At 34.1% G+C, this 19,789-nt stretch overlaps 1 protein-coding gene across 10 annotated transcripts in view; it reads left to right on the forward strand.

Moving 5' to 3' along the window:
- Positions 1–19,789, forward strand: part of SYT1 (synaptotagmin 1) — a 518,535-nt gene that overhangs the window by 44,654 nt on the left and 454,092 nt on the right. The gene's annotated exons all lie outside the window — the stretch shown is intronic.

Consider the following 19,789-nt stretch of genomic DNA (forward strand, 5'->3'; position numbering starts at 1 on the left):
TCCGTCCAGAAATGTCTATCTTACTGGCATAATGCTCAACAAATATATTTTCTCTTTTCTAGCCTTCATGCAGATTCCACACTCTCATTCACGTTTTCATGAACTCACTGTAAATATTTCCAAAGTGAGTGGTTATTTTGTATAAATGTGTGATTGGTGTAGTGACTTTCTGGAATTAGAGTATGCCATTATTTCTTATCAGCCACTCATTTATGAAATATCTCTCAGCATGAACTACTTCTAAATTGTTTCACTTCATCTATTTGTTTCTGTATTTTTCAAGTAGAAAAGTTGATATTTTTCTGATCTTGTCTTCAAAGTTTTTCAGGATATATAGTTGCTTTCTACTGTTAAGATTCTAATTAAACTCTGATTGAAACAAAAATCATGAATACAAGCTTAGCCTCTACACATAGGGAAAAATAATCCAGAGACATATATATTTCATCCTTGTATCTCCAGAGAAATACTACAAAAATCATTCTTACCAGATCTGTTTGCTGCCAAATTCCCTTGTAGTTAAAGCTGGGTTCTTTTGTAATTTGAGGCCATATAGATAAAGATATAGATTTGGTTTTCATTGTCCTCCTTGAAGAAAAAATACAGATGACTATAATCATTATACTGTCTCTTTGTTTTCTTGAATATTGTCATCGCCAAATTGACACTTCAATAACTAACACCTACTTCAATATAATCAATTTTTCTTCTGATTTTTCTGCAATCTGATAGTATGTCATTCTAGCTTAGTTTTCAAAGTGTCAAATACTACATACAATAGATTATTTTAATTTTTCCTAAATATGTTCTCTCTTCAAACAATCATTCATAAAGTTGTTAAGTACTACTGATGCCCTAGGACTATCTCCAATGTTGCTTGGTTGAATCCCTTCCTCCTCTGTTCACATATATCCAGCTAGGCATTAATCAATTCTTAATCCTGGAATTTTGTGCATTTTTCATGTGTATCCCAGAATCATTTCAGTGCAGACCTAGAAATAGATTAAAAGTTTCTTCCTTACCATTGAGTGGGCCTCAGAGCCACTTACCTACTAGATTGGAAGATTCCTGAGGGCATGCATCATCCTATTTTTGTAGCATAGTCCACAGCACATGGTAGGTGTTTAATAATTTTTTTAAGTAAATGGATGAACAACTAATTGAATGAATAAGAAGATGAACCCTAAACTTTGACCTCCCTTCCTAGTGCTCACCAGTTCCTTTACCACATATTTAGGGTCCAAGTTCCCAAACATTCAAAGCCTAAAACCTTACATCAAGCCTGGATAACTTTCTTAGACTCTGGATGTCAAATAGCAAAACTTCTTTGGGATTTTTGCTGCCCCCTTATTCATTTCTCATCCCAGCTTAAATCCCTGGATATTTACACCTATCCAGTTCAGACCACAAACGTTCATTTATTCATCCATTTAGTTGGTGTTTATTGATTTCCTACTATGTGCTGGGCATTTTGGATACAAAGAGGAGCAAAAATAAGCACAGCCTTTGCTTTCATGAAAATTACAGTCTAGAAAGGGAAACAGAGATAATGATTGCAAAAAATGTAAAGCTACAACTGAAAAACGCTACCAAAGAGAGTAAGATATATAGTGTTCTGAAAGTTCATAGTGAAGAAATTTTACCTTATTTGGGAAGCTAGGCTTTCCTCTATGAGGTACACATGAGCTGATATCTGAAGGATAAAGTGGAAATTAGGTGATGTGTATGGAGGAAAGAATCCAGGCAAATTCTTGAGGAAGAGCAGACAAGGGACTGAAGTACAGGGAATGCAGAAAAGTATGCTGTAAGAAAAGACTGAAGAACTAGAGATAGTTGGATGGACATGACCTTTTATATCTTGTTGAGATTTGTTTAAGAGTGATGGGATGCCACTGAAAATTGTTGAATAAAGGAGGGAAGTGATCAAATTTTCATTTTTAAGTGATCACCCAAGCTTCAGTGTTGTGAGTGAAGTAACGGCACTAGGGTGGAGGTGGATAGATTAGTTTGTCATCAAGATGACTTTTCTGGCTTGTACAACTAGATGGATGTGGGTGTTATTCATCGAGATAGAAAATGCACTGAATGTGTGGGAAGATCGTGAATTTGATTTTAGACATGAAAGTGTGTTTGAAAATAAATCTTGGGAGAGATGTCTTGTAGGAAATTAAATATGTTGGCTTAGAGCTCAGAAGAAATTGTGTTTAGGTAGTAATTCAAGCTGCAGATGTGGAAGAGAGTATAGGATAAAATGAGGGAAAGCCTACGTCTGAACTTTGAGGTTCTGCACCGTTTGTCTATGTACACAAAAATGAGCCTGCAAGCGACAAAAAGCTGGCACAGAGAAAGGAGTGAAATATGGCAAATATCTGACAGAAGACCAGGGAAGAATATCTTTTGAGAGGGAGGGAAGACATTGTGTCAAAAACTATTGTGATGTCACCCCAAATCTGAAAAATGTTCATGAGATTTAGTGACACGGAAATCATTGGGAATCTCAGAAAGAACTCTTTCCACGGACTCGTGAGGCCAGAAGTGAGAATGATGGGTGAGGAATGGGTGGAAGTTAAAATGTGGAGAAGTACAGACAACTCCAGCCTCTCTAAGGCTTTTTGATTATGATGTTGGTGATGCCCTGGGGAGGTGAGATGACTTAATTCCTGAGAAACTCTTTTGCCATTGCCTTATTTCTTGCTCTCACTTTATTCTAAACAAAACTAGGATGGAATTCTAGACTGTCTTTCTACTGGGACTGGCCACTTTGTTAAATTACTAAACGTGATGAATATTTGCTCATGATGCTGCTTAATTGCATTAATAGAATCATAAAGTCTTCTACAAGGCTCAAAATACTACATAATTGATGACATCTATGTCTGACTTCCTAGTTTAATGACTTCCTGCGTGATTGTCTATGATATTTCTATAAATTTCCTTTGGAGCATTTATTAAATGGAATTTAGAATTGGGATACGAAAGAAAGATGATATCAGGGATGGAATACTAGGTATGGGTCAACTGTGATATCTTAGAAAATGAAAAGGGATTTATTATTATACCTTCACTCCATTTCCTTCCTTCCTTTTCCCTTTAAGGTTATTCTATACAATACAAGACACTAGCTGATAAGCAGAAAAGTCAAATGAAGAGATAATGATAAATACACTGAAATTGCTAAATGCAGAAAGGCTATGTCGGCATAAACAAAGGCGAGATTGAAGAGAATGGGATTAAGGGAACGGGTGTTATAGATACTTTTGAACGCAAGGCTGTGATGTGGTGATGAGTAGAGCACTGTACACAATACAAAACGTAACAGATTATCCTAGAAACTGCACATGACTAAACATAAAGAGACACTGGTTATTGTAATAATCTAGATATGAATTTGGAGAGTGAATATAAACAAGAAGCATTATGTAATGGAAGTATTCTCAAGACTCCGTAACATTGGGAAGATGTCAAAACTAAAGGCAATCAATTTGGAGTCAAAAGAAACTTTACATGCAAGATACTTTAAAAGGGCCATATTTTTAATAAGTACAAGTATAATTTTTGGCTTATTAGACTCATGTGTTGGTAGGACATCCAAGCAGACATGTACTAAGGCAGAAGAAAATACACACACACTGAGCGTTACTGTGGGACTATCTAAACATTTCCTCAAATGCTTCCTGGGAAGACTCACTCAGTAACCAGCATTTTCTAACTTATGCCCTAGATTGATAAAGACAAGTGAGAAAGTTCATTGGTTGAAAATATGTTACAAATACATTTAGCTATATTCACTAACATCATACCAGAAAGTTAAATTTTACTTTTAATTGTAGATAAAATCATTTTAAGTTTGTTCATTTCTAATATATGTTGTTGGGTGTGTTTTTAGATGACATAAGTAAAACATCTCAACTTTGTTGTAAGAAAATATATACAATACCCTTGATTTCCCATATAAAGTTCTGGTTTTATTTTATTTTATTTTTTTTATTTTTTTATTCTTTAAAGATATGTTTGATTTATTTATTGTATTTTTGTGCTTTTTTTGAAAAATAATTTTTAAGAATATTCATTTTGGATCAGTCTACACTTACTGTAAGATCTAACAGTGACCAAGAATTGTTAGGTAGTTTAAATTAAACCAAATACATTCTTTTTTTTCTATATTAGTTGAGTAAACACATGATTAGAACCTTAAAGCTTGAAGAATAATATTTCATCAAAAGTAGTACTAAATTTCTACTTAATGTAATATTAGAAACTTTGTTGCTATTTATGGAACTTCATATATTTTTCCCTAGATTTCATAATGATTTAAAATTCATACATTCTTGAGAAATGCTTTATTATGCTCATTTTTCAAATTGTTTATTTGAAAAGTTTCCTGAGATGATGGCAGTTATGAATTTTCTAAAGTGTAGAATTTTTCTGTCATTCCTTGCTCTGAACAAGTCTTTAAGTGGATTTTCCCAATATGTGAGTTGTTAGGTTTTTGTTTCGTTTGTTTTGGTTTGGTTTTTTGCTTTGCTTGATTAATAGTCAAATCTTTTGCAATATTTACTTGATCTAGTAAAACATATGATTCACAATGACTCACAATAATGTATACAGGAAATGATTACACTTACAGCAATTGAAGTCTAATTATTGACCAGTGATCTAGATGTGTTGCTAGTCACATAGGTGGGAAGATTGAAAGGGTTTACTGATATTGTCCTATCCAAAATATTGATTGTCTCTCTAGGAGTCTTCTAAATATTTAAATATCTTTGGGAAAATCAAGTTTGTTGGAAAAGGCACTGAATTGGACTCATCTTGGGAAAATCAGTTAATCTTATTTAGTTTTAGCTTTTGTATTTGCAAAATACAGGTGATAATTTTTACTTATCACATGAATTGTTCTCACTCTTTTTTTTTTCAAGTAATTTTATTGAGATCATAATGGTTTATTGACTCTTAAGTAAGACAACATATGTAACTTTTTTGATCTAGAAAGATGGCATTGATCTTCAATTAATTATTCTTTTGATCACCTATCAAATCTGTCCCTTGGTAAAATTCTGACGAAATAGATATATGCATAAGTAAGTTTTGGGAAAATGATTTTGGAATTTTGACGCTGGAGAAATGGAGACCGTAATAAAGATACCCTGGAAAGTATTTCTTTGGGTGGGAAAAAGAAGGAAGTTGTGATAATATTGAAGAGGGAGTTACATAACTGAGGACTAGAAACACAATGAAAAGAGACTTCTGCTTCCTGGTTCCTGGAGCCAATTCTGGTAATAGCCTGGGACCTTCTGTAGTAGATGTTTTCATATGTCTTAGCCACCAAGCAGTTTAATGAGTTAAGCCTACTTTAACAGCAGCAAATTATAGAGTAATTTGTTTTCTTTTATTGATGCACATGTTATATATACGTTTCCACTTTAATGTCCTCATTTGCATAAGTTTAAATAGGCGTATGAATTACAACTCTGTTGCTGATGTGCAATAGTTTATGGGTCCCTACACCTTGTGATGTCTGCTTAAAGGTGCATACAGCTCAAATGCTGTATTAGAAACACTTATTTTTCTCCTTATAAAACCTCTGAATTTAACTATGAATCAAGAATGCTATTTTGTTTTCTATATATTTTCATGCATTAATTCACACAAGTTAATATCTACTTTTGTGAGACATGTATGCAGTATACAGAGTTTGATAATCCATTGTACCTGTCCTCAATTTACATGCAATCTAATGCAAAAAATAAAACAGGTACAGATATTTGTAATATACAAGTGAAGGTTATAAACACCACATGGGTAATACAGAACCTCTGGGGGCGGTGATGACTTTTATCACAGGTAGTGAAAGTGGCATCTTGGAGGAAGTGCCTGTTGAGCTGTACCTTGAAAGATGATTGATAGTCTCTTGAAAAACATAGACTGGAGATTAATCATGAGCTACTGAAAGTTTTAGAATAGGAAGATAATATCATTAGAGAGATGCTTTAGGAAAATTGAAGTGGTGGCTTGAACCAGATTGATTAGAAAGCAGAGGATGATTCTGCATATAAAAATGTAGTTAGGGCACTATTTTCATGATAGGTAAATGGTTCCCAGGGCATAGCAACCAGCCATAGGCAAAGTTGGGAACCACAGGTCTCAATGATAAAGTTTCTGGCCTCATTAGCAGAAACTGTATTTAGGATAAGATAATGGGGGCTAAAAAGAAGATAATGTAAGAATGACATAGAAGGTATTTTAGTTGCTATTAATTGCTCAATGTTAAAAAACACAATTTTTACTATTTGCATTTTCTAAAATGAATTTGTGAAAAGTTTTCTGTCTTATTACTCTATTTATAGTGCTTTTAATATCTATTTTCCTGACTTTTTTTCTCATTTGACATCACGTTATTTTGTCAAAGTAAGTTTTGAAAGTGTTTCTTCTACTTATGCTGACTATGATTCTGAAGTTGCTTTAAGATTTTAAGTACTTTTACAATTACGCTGAATATTTAAAATTGCTTACTACCATATATATATTTTAGGAAGAATGATATTAGCTGATTAAAAAAGAAAACCATTACGTTTGAAAGAGGTTTCGGGGCTTGTTTATCCATTTTGCATTCCAAATTCTCTATATTTTTATTAAGATACCCAAATGTATAAACATAGGGACTGTGACTTATTTTTAAGAGTACATTTAACATATTGGTTATTTAATTATGCTATGTTTATAGAGATGTTTTATTCTAGAGTTTAATCAGATGTTTTTGGGTCTAAATGAAGTCCAGTCTTATTTTAATTAAATGGTAGACCATGATAAAAGTGATGGGAAAAGCTAGAAGAAAAGAACCCCAATGGAAGACTCGGGTTTCATTTGTTGATTTTGTGAAGTAAGGTAGCTCAGCTCTCCAGCTGAGCCAGCCAGACAGGATTTGAAATCATGTATAGGATCCATCTGTTGAACCAGGATTTTCTCTTCTAATTTCATTGAAATGTCTGAATAAATTACTTAGCCAGATGCATGCTTTTCTATTAAATTATGTTGGAATCATGGCAAAACCAAAATTCTTATATGAAGTGAATGATAATAAAGGTGATTGCAAATGAGGTCATTCAAAATGGTTTTTAATAAAGAATATTTGAGGAGGGCTCAGATTTGGTTATTGAAACCAACATTCCTTTGATGACAGTTCCTCTTTTTTATTTCAAATTTCAGCCTAGCTACATCCATTTATTTTCCTTTTATCTTCCTGTTTGTTTACTGGCGACTAAATATATTTATTTTATTGCTTACTATTGATCTGTTCTCTTGAACTATACAGTTTTCTTCTTCTGTTGATGTACATAGAAAATGAGCATAGTGTTCTTTTTATAAGTACCTTCGTTAGTTGTATCCACTGAAAGTATGAAAACTCGTTTTTAATTACATGTAGAAATCTATTCTCTGTCTGAGTCTCTGAGCTTAATATTTATAAAACCATAGTGTCTAATTACTGTTTTGCTACCTCATTTCTTTTCAAGGAATATAAACATGAAAACCTTTTTTGTCACAGTCTCAATATAAATTCTCAAAGCAGTACAACTGACCCTGCGCTTCGTTAGAAAGTACTTTCCTATACTGAGCTGAAATGTTTTCTGATATTTTCACCTATAGCTCCATCCCTTTTGGCTATACAGAGCAAATCTTTTTCCACAAAACAGCCTTTCAAGTATTTGAAGATTGTTATATTCATATTCTTGCATCATCTCTGCTCTAGGCAGTTTTTCATGAGTCATGACATTGATTTCTTTACCATTCCGTCTTCTGAATATAATCTCAATTAGTCTGTGTACTCAGAGTCGACTGCAGGATTCTGACATTATTCTGAACATCACAGAATAAAGTAGGATCCACACTCACCTTGTTCTTGAGAATATATTTCCATTAACACCCCTCGCCACCCACCCACATATACACATACCCCACCTGATCAGATCAGCTTTTATGAGGATTGTTTCATAATGTTGGTTCATATTAAAGTTAACTAGAATTTGGGCCTGAGATAAAACTCAAGTATCCATTTTTGGATAGGCCAAAAGAAAGATTAGTTAAGTCTTAAGAACTCATGTTTATTTTGAACAAATCTTTTAGGAATTTTAAAAGCCATGCAAGAGATTTTGAAGTCCTTTGTAAGGTTTTTAAGTACTCTCATATCAAAGACTATATAAAATAACTTAGCTCAGAAATGTACAAGTAGTATTAATATAGATTTGTTTGTTTGTTTAAATAAGACAGTGCACCATATGTGCTCTGAATGGGCTTGATTCCTCCAGGGAAGAGACCAGGAAAGCATTGATGCGAGAAGAGCCTTTCCCTTGCTAGTCTCTCCATTCCAGGCAGGTTGCCTGCCAAAGCCTTGTCCCTGACTGTAAAACTGCCAGCGTCAGTCCATGCAGCGTGCGTGTGTAATTTGCTCTTCTGGGGAGCAATCTCAGGGCAGGGGTGACTGACTGAGAGAATTGAAAGCTACAGAATCTGGGACAAGAGAGCTGCCCTGTGGGCATATGAGCTGGTTACATTTTGCTCCTTTTTCAAGCTGGGGAGATAAAACTCTTAGTAAGTATAGAAAAGGCTGTACTGGCTAAACTGACAGTGCTTTCCTAACAGTGCAAATGACACTCTTCGCAGGTGCATTATTCACATAGCATTATTCATCAGAGCACCATCTGGACAAAAAGAAACAAACAAAGCAATATATGGAGAGGCCAGTTGGGGCCAAATTTTATATAAAGGATATTCCTCGTAGAATTATTCATAATGGGAAGAAAAAAGGATACATTCTGAATGGCCAACAATTATAGCATTATAGAATATCCATACAAGGAAATATTAAGTATCCATGTATGTTGATGCTAAAGAAAAATCTTCAATATTTCCACAAAACATTCATGTGATACTAAATCAAAAATAAAATTTCAATGTAGTGTGTATAGTGGTATCTCATTGCTGAAATACATAAGTGATGTATGTGGAGAGAGAGATAGTAATCAAGACTGAGATATGGGGACAGAAGGAGAAATAAAAGATTATAAACCAAAATTTTAAAAGATTTATTGCCAGATGATGAAGTTATTGATGACATTGATTATTTTTATTTCTGTTTTTGTGCTTATGTGTTATGTAAACGTTGCATAGGAAATAGTTACTACTTTTGTAATAAATGCATATATATAATTTAAAAATTAAAAAACAATTATGGCAGGTATAAAAGTAATGTTTTCAGGTTACAAACAACAGAAACTAGGTCTAGAGAATTTGACCAAAAAAAATGGATGTGTTGGAAGGCTATAAAAAAACTCCCCAAATCTGCTTGATCCAAGTTTAAGAAAGATGTCCAGAGAAGCTGGTTACCAAGGGAGGCCAGGACAGTCGAAGGCAGAGCTAGATCAGACAGAACAAGCAAATAGTCTGCCCAGAACTCTTCCACTGGTACTTTGTCACTGGACAGTCAGTCTGTTTCATAGTCACTTGACACCTCTACTCCCCTCCCCAGAACAATCACTAACTCTCCTTATACCTCTGCCTTACTCTAGGATACAAAAGTTCAAGGTGGGATGGTGTACATTATTGGCCCATAACCCGTAGCATATGTCCATGCCCAAGGTCCCAGGGCCCTGCATGGCTGTTCTCTGCTTCCCTTGGCTTCGGGTGGAAGCACACCTTCTATTTGGGATTTCTATCACCTCCCTCCAATAGGAAGGGTGTTCGATGCTAAGTAGTGGCAAATGTCCTGTGCATCAGTGGTTGGAACGAGATGGTAAACTATTGTGTTAATACTCCTCTGGAGATCCTTAAAATCCTTAAATAGTATCCTTATAATAGATATTTATCTGTACAAGATAGTCTAATTGTGTATGCCACAATTCCTAAGACTCTGGAACATTTCAATAATGTGTCTTATGTGTCTCAGGCATAATCGAAATCCATTCTCCTGGAGAGCAACACATGAACTAATTTATACATGCATTGCCAGCCTCAGACACCATATATTAGCCTCAATATATTGTAGAGTATCCTCAGTGTGTTTTTTGCTCAAGAAAGCTGTGGCATTTGGTCTTTTTGAAATATTAAGGCAGAATGAATTACTAAGCTAACTGATGAAATCTAAATTTAAAAAATATATAAATATTTTTGTTTTGTGAATGATATGTAGGAGCCTATCTTCTTTTTATTAATAGACTTGAAAGAAAAATGTAGACTAAAAGTCATGGAAATCCATAATTAGATTGATAATGTAGTGACAACTTCTTACTAGTGAAACAATATCATTTAATTAGGATATTCTCTGAACATTTATAAGATGGTTTACAAGGTCACAAAGAAAGCTGTAGATATATTACCTGCCACTGAGTTGTTTTAATAGATGCCATTCAAACAAATGAAAATAACAAGACAGAATACACATCATAGACAAATATATATCTATATCATTTATAGAAGTATGCCAGGGGATATTGGGATGGCTTTAACACACTGAGGTTAGTCTAATACAAATTCAAGAAGCAATTGATTTTCAATTCACATGTTTTTTCGTTTCTTAATTTTATCCAGTCAGATGCATTTTTGTAAACTTTTGTATCCAAAAGATCTCTAAAGCAGCGTTTTTTATTAAAAGTCTCACATAACCACATTGAGATTATTTTTTCAGTGAGGAAGAGCCCTTTAAATATTATTATTTTCTTCTGTATAAATTAATTCTCAATTGGCAATTCAAAGCCTTCTATGATTTGTTCAATTGCAGTTAATTCCCTTCCTTTCCATTTATGTTTCCCTTGAACTTTGCTCTTACCTGTATTCTCTTATTCATGTTTGCATCATACGGTGGTGATATTAATGAACACAGTGATTAGATAATCAAAGTTTAGATAGACTAGCTAGTTGGTTCAAGGTCATGCAGTTTATAAAGTACTAACATTCAGTCTTGAGCAGTCTGACTCTAGAGTTCATACTTTCAATGCCTACTCTATTAAAATGTTATATATTTTCTTCTCTGGATCATTAACTCTTGGAGGTAAAGGCATCCATCTTATTTAGTAATATAACTTCTGTAATACTTAAGACCGTGATGACCACAAAATAAGATTAAATGTAATAAACCAAAATGTTCAGAACAGTTGTATATAATGCAATTTTAAGTAATTTCATCCTTTTACTATTTTAATATTTTTCCCTAATATTCTGTAATATCTTAGAAGTCGGCACAGGGGATGGATATGCGTAGGAATTTTGGTCAAACTACCTGTTTTCAAATTATTTCTCCCCCACTTTGTGACTTTAATAGGTTATCTATGGCTTCAGTTATCTAATCTGTAAAATGGAAATGTTACAAAGGAAACTATACTTAGAATTGTAACAACTAAAGATACACTTACTACAGTATCTGGTAGTAAGCAATCAATAGATGCTAGCTATGATTTTTAATCCAAAATATTTAAGGAGAGAATACTAATAATATATCATTAATAAAAGAATACTGAAATTCATGGTCATTAAGATTCTTAAATAGGATTCTTTGAGTTCATTTTTTTTTTTTAAGGTTGGTGCCTGAGCTAACATCTGTTGCCAATCTTCTTTTTTTTTTTTTCCTTCTTCTTCTCTCCGTTGCCCCCAGTACACAGTGGTATATTCTAGTTGTGAGTGCCTCTGGTTGTGCCATGTGGGACACTGCCTCAGTGTGGCCTGATGAGCAGTGCCATGTCTGCACTCAGGATCCAACCCTGCGAAATCCTGGGCCGCTAAGGTGGAGCGTGTGAATTTAACGACTCAGCCAGGGGGCCAGCCCCCTCTTTGAGTTCTTAAAATAGATTTTGATCTATACAAGAGATTCTAATGTGTGTGCTACAATTCCTAAAACTCCGTAATGTTTCAATAATGTGCTTTCTGCAGCTCAGGTCATGGATTCTAATGGTCAGGATGGATAGGATAAGTAAAAAGTGCTACTTACAAAGATGTACCTGACCAGACTTCTTCCTGTTGAGTATGCTACCACGATACAGTCATATTTAATGGCGAACTGTATTTGGAGCCAATTTATATGCATATACAGTGTGTTTATATGGCATTACTGAAATTATTATAATGTTTTTATTAATTGTATTGGTGTTTGTACTACAGCCTGAATCACAAAAGATTGCACAGACATGGGTCAGGAAAAGATAAAACGTGGTGAGAATGAGGTGAAAACTTTAAATAAATAATGCCTAGATTTTGTAAATAAGCAAAAGAGCATTTTTTTTTTTTTTGCATATCTCTGTACTAGATGAAAACAGCATACAAGCAAATTTAGGTCTAACACATCTTTTGCCATCACTGCAGAAATTTCAATACATCTCTCTCGCATCAGAATATCTAAATATTTCTTTATAAAAGTTTCCTTAGGGCTACACAAACCCAGAGAGGTACAAAATTACTTGACTTTTCTCTATGCAATCCCAAATCAAATAAGGTTCTCTGAACTGCGAGATTCTGTGATCAATTTGGAGATCTTGAACTGGACTGTCCCTTTTAGTAAACGTAGGAGACACTTCTCCATGTTCAATGCCATTTTCCCAGTATGTACCAGCATGTCCAGTACATACTATGTGTTCAACAAATATGTAATGAATGCATGACTAATAGAGTTATATGGCATAAAGGACTTGGAATTGCAAGACCTATCTTCAATCCTAGGCTTTGCCATTTACTAATTATTTAGCTTTGGGTAAGTAATTTAATGTTTTAGAATGTAAATTTATTTATTTGTAAAATTTTAAAAATCATTTTTAGACTCTAGTAAGGAGATATATGTAAATTATCTTTGAAAATTATAAATGCTAATCATTATAAAGCCCATCTAAGGCAGAATCACAGTGGTCTTAATATCATAGAATCATAGAGTCTCTGTATTGAAAGAGACTTTAAAAGTCATCAAGTTCAACTCCACCACTGGTACTTGATTATTTTCCTAAATAAGGATGTGATGGATATGAAATGCATGTTTTATTTTACACATAAGAGATTGTTAACTCTGCCCTGATATGCATAAGAACATTCCCTTTAAGTTATAAAGGAGTGTTATTTTCATAATACTCCACTCTTTTAATCCTTACACAACTCCATGAGGTAGACCCTACTACTATCCCCATTATAGATGAGGAAACCTAAAAAAAGAATCATGAAGTTACTTGCCCAAGGACTCCCAGTAGTAAGCTATAGAGGCTGGACTTGAACCCAGACAGTCAAGATGCAGAAAATCTCCACAGCCCATACTCATAACTAACACAGTGTACCCTTCCCAAGTGAAGTGGAATGTGGGAATCTCCTCTATTCCTTGCACGCAGTTGTGGATGGATGTAAGCAACATCCTTTTAAATTTCACAATAGTCTAGAGTCTAGACTAGTATAGTCCAATAGAACTTTCTGCAATGAAGAAAATGTTTTTTACCTATACTGTCCAATATGTTAGCCAGTAGCCACATTAGGCTTTTGAGCACTTGATACGTGGCTAGTATGAGTGAGAAACCAACTTCTAAATTTTAATAATTTACATTTAAATAGGTACATTTGGCTAGTGGCCACATAATGACTACTTATTGAACAATGCAGTTTTAGTTTCTAGATCAATGTTTCCCATTTTTTTCCTCCTTGGCATGCATATGACAGCTGGCATTTATATGTGAGGTACTCTCCCATAGATGGAACCAAGACAGAACAAAGTAGTGGCTAAGAGTTTAGAGGCTGAAGCTAAGCAGACTTAAGCTCAAATCTTGGCTGTAGTCCTTAGTGTATGATTCTGAGTGTGGAGTTGACTTACCCATAAGTTGGGATAATAGTCATGCTTTGCTTAACAATGGGGATACATTCTGAGAAATGCATCATTAGGTGATTTCCTCATTGTTCAAACATCATATAGTGTACTTACACTCTATGGTATAGCTTACTACACATCTAGCTATATGAAACTAATCTTATATGACCACCGCCATATATGCCATCCATCATTGACCGAAATGTCATCCTGAGGTGCGTAACTGTAATGGAATTACATCATAGAGCTTTTTTAAAATCCTTTTTGCTTGACATAATTTTCAGAGTTACAGAAAATATGCAAAAATAGTGTAAAGAATTCCTGTATACACTTCTCTCATAATCCCAAAGGTTAATACTTACTCTTTCTTTCTCTGTATTTCTGTCTCTGTATCTCTGCTCCGTCTCTGTGTGTTTGTGTGTGTGTACGATTATTTCCCTGAAACATTTAAGAGTAAGTTGTAGGCATGATTCCTCTTTCATTTACTAAATCCTTAAGTGTGTATTTCCTAAAAATAAAGACATTATCTTACATAAATCAGGAAATTAACTTTTACTGGTCATAATGCTATTATCTAATCTACAGACCTTATTCAGATTTCAGTAGTTGTCCCAATAATGTCTTTTATCTCTAAAGCAAATACCATCTTATGCTTGGCATTCAGTTTTCATGTCTCTTCAGTCTCCTTCATTCTGAAACCGTTCCTCAATCATGATTTTTTTCATGACATAAACATTTTTTAAATGATGTCGGCCAGTTAGTGTGCAGACTGTCTCTCAGTTTAGGTTTGTCCTTTGTTTCCTCATAATTAGATTTATTTTGTGCACCTTTACTAGGAATAACAAAATCACGACATGTCCTTTGCAATGCATCCTAGCAGGAGGCACATGATGTCTGTTTGCCCCATTATGGTGATGCTAACTTTGATCACTTCATCACTTTGTTAACATGCTGTCTACCAGTAAGGTGTTTGCTAGTTAAGCTTATAATCCTTTATGATTATTTACTCCAATGCTCAAATTGTCCCCAGATTTGGGCAGAGGGAGCCCCCTCAAGCTGGCCTTTATATCCTTTTGACACAACTCCATCGTTATTTGAGTATGTTCCTAATTTCTGGCACAAGAAGTGGTTTCAGGCATATCTTTTACTTTCCCTGACTAGCTATGGAGTCAGTAATTTTATCAAAATGCGTAGATTTCTTCTAGTGAAAGAAATGTTTTGAAAGCAAGATCTTGGAGCTAGGTGAACTTCTTGCTGCTACTGGATGTCGTTACTTCTGCACATTCTCAGCATACAGAACTAGGACAGATGCAGACAGAACATACACACGCTCAGAGATGTGGGTGTATGTACCACCACACATCTATATATATATATTTCCTTCTTTCCTTGTTTTCATCTAACTATCTAGCTATCTATCTACATCTTGAAAGCCATAAGTTCAAACTGATACCTCCAATTTCAACCAACACCATGGAGTTCGTTCTGTCTTCCTTTTTCCCATATTTGTAACTAACTCCTTTCTCTGATAGTTCAGAACCTAGCTCCCATTATTCACAATATCTTTTCAATTTTATATATTTGTTTATTGATTTGATTTATTTGTTCAATCCTAGGATGCATAGAAAATGGCTTCTAAATTATTAACCCATGAATCCGAAAAAAACATGCCTACTATGTAGCCTTCAATCTATGTTTAGAGTTCTTTGTGTCTTCAGACTGAAGATATATAGTCCAAATATTCAAAGTCCAAATAGTTTAAAAGTTACCTGAATTCTCGTCTTTGCCCCCAGGCCCAGTGTGGCTACGTCATTCATTTGAAATGTGACTCTCTTCATGTTTCTGTTTTAGATTTTTAAATTTGGGTTACTCCCCACACTGCCAAAATCTTGTCTATTTTCTTTTCTTTTTTAAGTGTGTGAAATTTTAAAAATCTCCAAAAAACCATAACTGTACTAGAAATTATACTCAGAGAAGTGTTATTCCACCCTCCCTTTCTTCATAGAACTGTTTTGAGGAGTAAATAAGATTATAAGTGTTTAGATTTTACACACTACCTGGCACCTATTTAAGTTCCAAAAAGTCTCATTTTTGGAGCTATTCATTTAAGAAAATGCCTTACCTATGTTCAGTTACACTCTAAATACTTCATACCTTTTCCTCCCATCTATGAAACAAAATGGCAATGCAAATGTATGAATGAAATTCTTCTCAAATGTCAATATTTTAAGTCTTATTAGAAACAGATTATTTATGCCCTTGTCACAGTTGATTACAAAACACTACCATGTTCAGTTTCCCAGTTAAGCATCACTTGCCTATTTTATTCTTTAAAAAGCTGAGTATGGTTACTGTGTGTGGAATAAGGATGATGCTCCTGCAGGAGTGATGTAGAAAACATATCTGAGTTAGACCTCATTTCAGTGGTGCTTTAAATGTGAAGGAAATGGCTATAATTCTATATGAAGGTTATAACTGTTAGATTGAAGTAAAAACAAATAAAGACTCCTGAGGCATGTCTGAAGAAATGAGAAGATTACATGCTTAATTCATGCAGAGAGATAAGGTTTCTGGATGAAGTCATGCTCCACAAAGGGAGGGAGAGGAAGCGTTCCCTCATTAGAATCACTTTTATTTTAATTTTTTTTAAAGAAAAAGCTTTGTTTCTGGGAACGTCTCGTATTGTTGCATTTCCCTCATGAATTCTCCTATGCATACTTAACTAGTGAGTCTAATGTGTATACTAGTGATATTCAGTAAATGTGTCAGAGAACAGATTTCTTCTCAAGGTTAAATGTTTGCAATAAAATTTCTGGATCAAATTTCAAGTATTTCTTCCATTAGGAGAAATATATATATTCCTAATAAAATACCCTTGCATTTCTTTTTATGATCATGTATAAAAGTCATTGAATTTCATAAAAAACTTAAAAATGCATTTAATTTTACTACCATATCATAACTAACCAATAGAAGAAACAAAAAGAAAAAACATGTTTATAGGGATCACATAAATGACAAAAATAACTGTGAATCTTAAACATTTATGGGAAGCCAATAGAAATGACATATCAAGATAAAAAATGTCATAACCATGCAGGTCTCAGCAATATGACAACCTCTTTGGGATGGTTACATTTAAACAAGCTTTCTAGACAAATACCTTATGATTTCACTCGTATGTGGAAGATGAACAAGCAAACACAGAGACATGGAGAACAGATTGGTGGTTACCGCGATGTATTCTATAGAGGAGTTAAAATATAATGACATACACCTGAAATTTATGTGTTATAAACCAGTGTTACCTCACTACAAAAATAAATTAAGAATATTTTCTATATTCTTGATAGTCTATAGAAATTTTTCTTATCCATATCTCAATAGTAGTGTGAACTTAGAGTTGTTAAATTAAATTGCAAGTTGCATGCATTTATAATGTTAGTTATAATATATTTTTAGTAAATGTCTTATCTCAATTTGAAGAGAAAATTTAACATATGATCCTGTAGCACAGATATGTTAGAAAATGCTTATTCATATATGGAGAAATCTTACTATATCTTCAGCTTACCAGAAAATTTTTTTAAGTGATATACAGTTGCTTACTGCTTGTTTAGTATCCAATTTTCATATTTCTGCGTCTCATCTTCCAAGTGAGGTAGATACAGCAGCCCTCCCCCAGCAGCAGCCCCTCACAACCAAAGTCCTCTCCAGGCCGTGGCTCGGGCTTCCGAAGCCCCTCGTTTCCCTGCACCACCTCCCCTAGGGAAGATTTCTTTCTTTCCCGACCTCTCATGCACCCTTCACGTGTCCACCCCTGTCCTTGCTGCTGATGAGGTAATCGGAACTTCCAGCTGTCATCACCAGGATGTGTTTGAGTTCCAGCTGCATATTGAAGCCCAGGACTTCCTTGGGATGCTTTGGAAGCCTAATCTTTATGTGAGGTCATTTCTTTGAGAAATTCAGTTCAGTGTTCTAAAAATTCAACTATAAATTTTACTGCAAGACTATCATGGGTCATTTTTTTTTTAATTTTGTGTCTCTCATCCATTGTGAGATATGTCCCATTCTATAATTCTAACCATGGGATCATCCCTAAGTTTTCTTAGCTGGTTACTATTTTTCCCCTCCTTGTTGGTCTGACTTAAGCATTAAAGAGAAGTTGTCCTAATAACTTTATTTTCCTTCTCCAGATAAAATAGTTAGCATGGCAAGGAAAAACATTTTAGCTTTTCCACTTTTATTACAATAAGATTTCCAATAGGTATCAGGAAAATGTAAGGCCCCAATTGCTACAAAATCTTACCTTTCTCTCACCTAATTTTGTAATTATCGTTGGGAATAAAGCATCCATAGCCTCCAGCCTACCAGACGTCTACAGCACAGTATACCCTTTAATGAGGTGCTTCTGTCTGCATTTCTGTTCATTTATTCTAGTGCCTTTCTGCATGCTTCTACTTAAAAAAATCTATGGATTCCTTGATACCTTATTTTTCTGTATGTCTCCCCATTTTCCTCTGCTGGGGTTCGAAAATATGCATTTGAACTTGAAGTAAATAATACTAATTGACACGAAATAAAAAAATACTCTGCTATTATAAGATGGTGGTAAAGTAATAGCTTAGAAAGATGTAACTTATAACAGTAATAAAAGAGTTTTGGACGTTTTCTCTTCTCGGCTGCTCTCACTAGTAACTACTGTAAGAGTCATTTGACACTCTATTTTAAAGTATAGATATTTGACTCATATTCAATTGGGAATAGTTTATGTAAGATATATTATACAATTTTTTTTATCTCTGGGCATAAATCATTATCCCTGCATTTAATCATTTCTAAATGATGGTACAATTTAAGAATGCAGATGATTTTATATTTATGTCTAGGCTTATTTTACTCTTGGATCAATTAAATAATTTAATATGTCCACCACTCAGTGCAACCTTAAAAATATATAGTAAAGGTCATAGAGAAAAACTGTGACCTTAGAAAATTTTGTGACTTCATTAAAAAACAGAAACAACAGGAAACATAAGTTTAAAAAATTCAGAATTTGGGAGATAGAAATGATACAACAAATAGGGCAATCTCAGGAAAGCTGAGCATATCCTGAGACGTGTCATGTTATTGTTGATAGTCATGCTAAAGTATATAGTGAATTCTAACAAATTCTGAATCTTGAGTCCAACCCCATGGGGTTATCTAACAGCAAGTATCCTCATTTAGCACATGCCTCCATTCTGAGAACGGAGAATATGAAAGCTAGTGTTTAATTTCTCTTGTGATCATCTGGAAATATGGTGAATAGTTTTAATCCAAAATTTCCTGAATAAAAAGAGAATAAAATGGAAATAATGCTGAGAAAGCTGAAGGTCAAATGCTACCGGAACGAACCAGGAATGCAACATAAAACCAAAGTTCACCATAAAGGGCCAACACAGAATGACCATTTGGTACCACATCCCAGCCTGTCTCTAATTTACTTCTCTTCGGAACATGATTCAACTGAGCACCTGCTCGTTACAGATGGGGGAACTTCAGATTGTTAACCAAAAAACAGGTTGCAGAAAATTCTATATAGCTTTATCCTATGTCTGAAATAATTAATAATAATAATAAATCAAAGGAAAGTTGACTTTAAAAAACTTAATTAGCAGTAATTATTTTGTGGAAAGTAGGAAGAATTTTGTATTCTACTTTATAATTTAGCAACTTTGTAGTGTTTGAATGATTATGAGTTAGCAGCTGTTACCTAACTGATTAGGAAAAGATAGTTTTCAAAAGATAAATTTTATAGAAAAGTCAAATAATGCAATGCGAAGTCATAAAATTTATGGTCAGAAAACATGGCAACTGTCTAACCATGTGACTTATTAGATGTCACGTATTCCTTCTGAGCCTCGGTATTCTTCTCTGTAAAATATGATTGATAATAAAATTACCAAGCTAAAAGGTTGTTGAGAAGATCAA

This window comes from Equus przewalskii, chromosome 29 (assembly GCF_037783145.1).
Source record: "Equus przewalskii isolate Varuska chromosome 29, EquPr2, whole genome shotgun sequence".
Taxonomy (NCBI): domain Eukaryota; kingdom Metazoa; phylum Chordata; class Mammalia; order Perissodactyla; family Equidae; genus Equus; species Equus przewalskii.